This window comes from Condylura cristata, unplaced genomic scaffold, assembly GCF_000260355.1.
Source record: "Condylura cristata isolate star-nosed mole 26May11 unplaced genomic scaffold, ConCri1.0 scaffold00003, whole genome shotgun sequence".
Lineage (NCBI taxonomy): Eukaryota > Metazoa > Chordata > Mammalia > Eulipotyphla > Talpidae > Condylura > Condylura cristata.
The window spans coordinates 71,815,124-71,821,089 of NW_004567104.1; positions in this window are offsets into that span (position 1 = coordinate 71,815,124).

Below are 5,966 nucleotides of genomic sequence, written 5' to 3' on the forward strand. Positions count from 1 at the left end.
CTCGGCCAGGGGCCCCGGAGAGCGCCGGATCCCTGGACCGGGAGGTTGGTCCCGAGCGGGCCCGTGCCCGCGCGCGCCTCCTCCCGACGGGGCCTTCTTGTGTGCCCTTCTTCTGCCCCAGCAGGCCCTGCACCCGGCCGGGGCGGGCGGGCGGGCGGGCACCGAACCGCTGGCTTTCCACTGCCAGAAACAAAGGGCGCGGGACTTCACCTCAGCCCGCCGGCCGAGCATTTTACAAGTTCGCGTGCAGCCTCTGCCGGTGCGGCCTCTGCCGGTGCAACCGCTGCCGGTGCAACTTCTGCTTGTGTGTGTTCACTGAGTGCGAACTGAGGGACCGAGAAGGACATGCAGGCGCTGGATCTCCACACTGGCCTCAAGGAGCCCCTGTGCCAAACTTTGACGTCGGTTCCCCAAAGCACGCAGATTGTGTGTGTGTAAACGCTTTGCCCTGATTCTTTCCCTTGAATACCTCCTGTCTGCCGGTTACTACTGTACTGAGTGCTGAGGATGTGGAAATAATAGAGGATTTCTCTGCCTGAAGACTGCCTGCAGTTTAATGGGAAGGACAGGCAAATGAGAAGATAATTAAGGGAGAATAAGTCTTAGGGCAGAGGCCCTGGGAAACAAAGAAGAAATATTCATCTGACCAGAAATCCAGAAAGGCTTTTCTGAGGAAGTGGCACGTGAGCTACATCTGGAAACCGCAGCACTGGTTGCATTTCCTTCCTGGGACTGAAGACTACTGCGCCATCACCTCGCTGAAGGAGGGCCATCTGGCCCTTAGGAAGGGAGGTGACGGAGAGACACTGACTGAGACCAGGTTCTGAAGCCCACGCCCTTGTTTCCTTCCCTGGAGTTTGGCTGTTTTCTCCAAGGCAGTGGGGAGCCATCGAAAGATAAGAGGAGGCATTGTCATGGAGAAAGGTGGAGAGTGGCTGGCCACAAAAACAATGGTCAGAATTCCAGAGGATGCTGAGGGCTAAGGTGATGGTGGAGAGGAGAGAGGTGGTCAGGTATTTAGGAGGCAGGATGGAGGGGCCAGGATAGCTAGTGTGAGCATAAAAGAGAGCAAGGTGTCATGAGTACCCAAGGTTCTGGCGTGGGTAGTGGATTTTAAGTGCATTTCATGGGCCTTCCCTGGTGGCACATTGGCTGGCCAGGGAGCTGACCCACATGGCACAGCAGACCTCTCCTGTCTCCCTGCTGCTCCCCTCAGCCGTGTAGTTCCACGACTGTCTGCCTGTTCTGCTCCCCACTGTCTCTGGTGAATCCTTTCAATGCCCCTGCACCTCTGACCTATACCCCAGTTCTGTACGCATAAATAAATAAATCTTTTTTAAAAAAGTAAGTGCATTTCAGGAATATATGGTAAGAGGCGTGGATTTGGATGAAGGCAAAATGATGGTTAACACTTGTAGGTCCTTTACAACATGTTAGGAGCTAACGGACTAGCTTTTGTGTTACTTCAATTAATCGCTGTGAAGTGCTTCTGTGTCAGGTGCCTATTAGTAGTTTTATAGTTAGAGTGAAGCTTAATTCAGTTAACTGGCGTGCCCGAGGCCAGCTGGTTTCCTTCTGGGGCCTGTGCAGTGAGTGCCCTTGGGGCAAATAAATGAAGATGTCTGGGAGGTAGTTGAGCAAAGTCTTGCAGGTCTGGAGAGCTGGCTGAGGAGAGGTGATTGGTGTATCGCTAGTGGTGGCAGGAGCTGAAAGGGATTGGAAATGAGTCTGGGAACAGCCATGTGAGGACTAAGAAGTAGGAGTAAGAAGAGTCACACAAAGCTTCAGGAAGCGCTTGGGCCTGTGCAGTGCCGAAGGTGGTAGAGGTTAACAAGATGCGTATCAGAGCATTCGAACCTCACCAGGAATGTTGGCAGGAGTGATGAGGGCAAACTTAACCGAGGTGTGCTTGAAAGGAAAGGCGCAGATGTCTAGAAACTTGACTGTGAGGGCTACCAGGCAAACCTACAAGTGGAACGATAGTGTGCTTTTCTTAAAGAAAAGATTGTTTCTTTAAGATGATAAAAGCGTCCTCTTAATTGTTGCTAAAACAAACAATACGGCTTCCAAATACTCTTTTTTAGTTTCACCCATCATCTATTTCTTATCATTACCTATTTATCAGCTGAAGTAACATTCTATGTCTTCAACCCATGTTGCTTCCATAAACCTTGTCATGCAGAGGGCTACCAACACACCATTAGAAAATGTAGTTCTGAGTAGGCAATCTACTCCCTGGCTTTTCTGGATGACCAAATACTTTCCCAGACCCCCAGACCCTGTTTCCAGCCCCCTGCCATGCCTCACCCCAAATTTGGTCCTCAGCTGAACACTCCTGGGGAGTGACATAGCTTGGCCCTTGCTCGCAGGTAAAATCCCAGCGCCTCCAAGTGAACAGGCCCATTCAGCATTTAGTTGATGTTCTGCCATCTCTTCCTCTCTCTGCAGACACCGATCACGAGCTAGTTCCTGCTTTATGGGGATCATTGTGCTGCCACACTACCCACCCACCCTTATCCAGACCCAGACGTTGCTTGCCATAAGCTTCCATGGCCCCATTAGAGCAACTTGTGTTGCTGATAGGAGTATAAGAGGGGAAGCGGCTCCCTGTGCCGGCCCTGCTTCTACCGTTTTCTGTAAGCAGTGGCAGAACTTTGAAAGGAGCCCACAAAACCAGAGAGCTATCCTGACACTGCCCCCACCGCCCATTCATACTCAACAGTCTTTCCTCTGTGAGTCAGGGAAATGGACTTGACTAAAGAGGGCTGAAGTCTGGCTGGGGTGGGAAAGGGAGACGGGGTGGGGGTGAGTTTAGCAACTTTGGACTGTTGCATGTGGAATTGCAGGTGCAATCCAGTGCCTCACAGCTATGGGGAACTTCAATGGCTGTTGAATTGAGGGTCCAAAGGAGAACATTTTCTGGGTACCATCCTGTTGAGAATTGAATGAACAAAGAACAAATTTGACTTCTGAGAATCTCATGTTTGGGGTGGATTACTTTAGGGTAAAGGAGACCTCTCTTTAGGGCTGTTTGGGAGAGCTTTTCAACAATTTGTTTAGGGAGTATGTGTTACCAGTCAGACTTTCAGTGCTTTGCTGGCCTTTCTCAAATCTTTCTGTTTTTCTCTGTCTGTTCTGTGGCATCAGGTAACCAATTGCACAGTTACTGCTGGACTTCCCTCTTTATCTCTCCAGATGGACAAGTCAAATCTTGCAAGAAGAAATTTTTGGCAAGTGATAAAAACTCATAGGGCTGTGGTTCGTGAGCATGTCTTGAAGCTTTAAAAGTGAAGTCTTTGAAAAAGATGGCCAGAAGACCATAAATACACATGTGTGATAAAAATCAGCAACACATTCTATCCACATGCAAACTTAACTGTTCAACAGAGGACATTCATAATGTGGATGTGAAAATAGGTAGTTCTGAAAAGCCATTCTATATACACTCATGTTTTTAAAGGAGTAGGTGAAGTTAATTTTCAGGGGAGGGCCAAGATGATATTAAGGAAGTAATGTGGTTAATTCTGTATTCTTTGCAAAAGTCAGTTCATCCTCTTAAAGGAGTAGAGAATGTAGAGAGAAGACCTGTCACCCCTGAAGAACCCCAAAACCTCTGTAGATAAGAATTGAAGAGGAAATTGGTTGGTTTTTTTTTGAGATTTATTTATTTATGCATACAGAATTGGGGTACAGGCCAGAGATGCAGGGGCGGTGAGAGGATTCACCAGAGACAGAATGGGGAGCAGAACAGGCAGATGGACAAAGTACACTGCTGAGGGGAGCAGCAATGGGGGGGGGGGATGAGGAGAGGTCTGCTACGCCATGTGGGTCACCTCGGGGGTGAGGGATCAAATTTGTGCTGAAGTGGCTGCAGCCAGCTTCGTAGTGTTGTGCTTTAACCCACTGCGCCACCAGAGAGGGTCCCAGAAAACTGGTTCTTATTAGTGCTTTATCCCATTCTTCCTGGAGCAAGTAAAAATATCTAATTCAATGGCCCAAGATTCCTCCTTTCTGCTTTTCTTTGGTCAAGCTCCTCCCCTCCTTGGGATTTCACTGGACTCCCCAGTGCTACCTTCTCAGGGATGTGAAATCTCTCCAGATTTACCACTGCATTTCCACCTGCCCACATTGATGTTCCTCTCTGTTCCTAAAGAACTCACCTGATTTCTTTTCCTGTTACCCTCTAGGCTCATACCCTTTATGCTATTGGTGCCAAAGTAGTGGAAAGCAGGAAGGAAGAAGGGAGGACTCAGTGGCAGTGGGGACAATGGGATTTTAGGAAATTTCTTATTTTTCAACATTGTCTAAATTCTCTAAGAAGTCATGTATTTCTTTTGTAGTTAGAAAAGAGGGAGCTCCTTATAAAAGCACTTAAATAAGTGTGCAGCAAACCTAAAACTTTTGGGTGGATAACTGTAGCTATAATAGTTAGCTTGTGAGCATATGAGTAATTTTTGAGTTGGGTTTACCAGAGAAATAAAACCACTATATATAATATATTCATGTATCCATAAAATAAGACAAGCTGGAAAGCTGGAGAATCAGCAAAGTTGGTGGTGAGATGTGCCAGCTCAAGCACTGGGTGGTGAGATGTGCCAGCTCAAGTACTTTCTACCATTTGCTCTATTCAGATACCAAGGAGATGGGATGGTGTCTACCCACAATGGGAGAGCAATTGACTTTACTAAAACCACTGATTCATATGTTGATCTCATCCTAACAGACATGCCCAGAAATAATTTTGGTATCAAGTGGACACAGAAAATTCACCATCACAAGTAATTTAAAAAGGAAAAAATGGCCCTCCCTGGTGGCATAAGGGGTTAAAGTGCAGCACTGTGAAACTATCCACCACCACTGCATATGAGTTTGATCCACGGCCAGGGAGGTGATCCACATGGCACAGCAGACCTCTCCTGTCTCACCTGCTGTTCCTCTCAGCATTGTGTTTCAGTCAATTCACCTGTTCTGTTCCCTACTCTGTCTCTGATTAGTCCACCCACCCCCCCATATCTATGGTCTGTACCCCAGGCCCTGTATGCATAAATAGATCTTTATTTATTTATTTATTTTTTTAAAAAAAAGGAAAACAGTTTATCCTGGGCATTTCCAATATCAAAACATTGAAATAGAATCTCTGCTAAGTAAAATGTCACCTTCTGGGATTCAACTATCCCAATCTAACAGTAGCCTTTTCATTCATTCACAAAATAAATATGGATGTCTACCAAGAGCAGACACTATGCCAGGTGTTTAAGATACCATGATGAACAAAAACAGGGATATTTCTTCCATATGAAGCCATTCTTCCAGAATCCAACACCTGGGTGGGCCTAATATTCAACAATTTTCCATATACATGTTGATGATTTGTACTGGATCATGTACATGACAATAAAGTCAGTTTAATTTTTTTCTAGGTAGCATGCACATCTTAGTTTTCCAGTCTGCACTGACTAGTCCTCCAGTTTAATTATGAATAAAAATAGTGAGAGTGGGCACCGTATGTCTGGTGTCAGGGGCAAACATTCTCTCACCACTACTTACACTGTTAGTTGTAGTTCTTTTATAGCTGCCTTGTGAAGGATGGAGGAAGTTCCTTTCTATTAGCTACTTAACTTATTTTTATTTCTATCAACTATGGATAAGGATGAATTTTGTCAGGTATCATATATATCTATGGAGTGACTGATACGGTTTTCATATTTTATTCTGTTAATATGATAAATTACACTGATTGGTTTCTGAATGTTAAACCAGTCTGGAGTAGCCAGAAATATGCTACTGGTTATGCGCTATTTATATATTGCTAACTTCAGTTGACAAAGATTTTGTCAAGAGTTTTCTCTCTCTTGCTCACTTGAATGCACTAATGCACACACCCACAGTGAAGTTCATATACTTTCATGAGAAGAAAAAACTCAAGTCACTCCAAAATTTACATAGCAATAGTTGCAACCAACGTT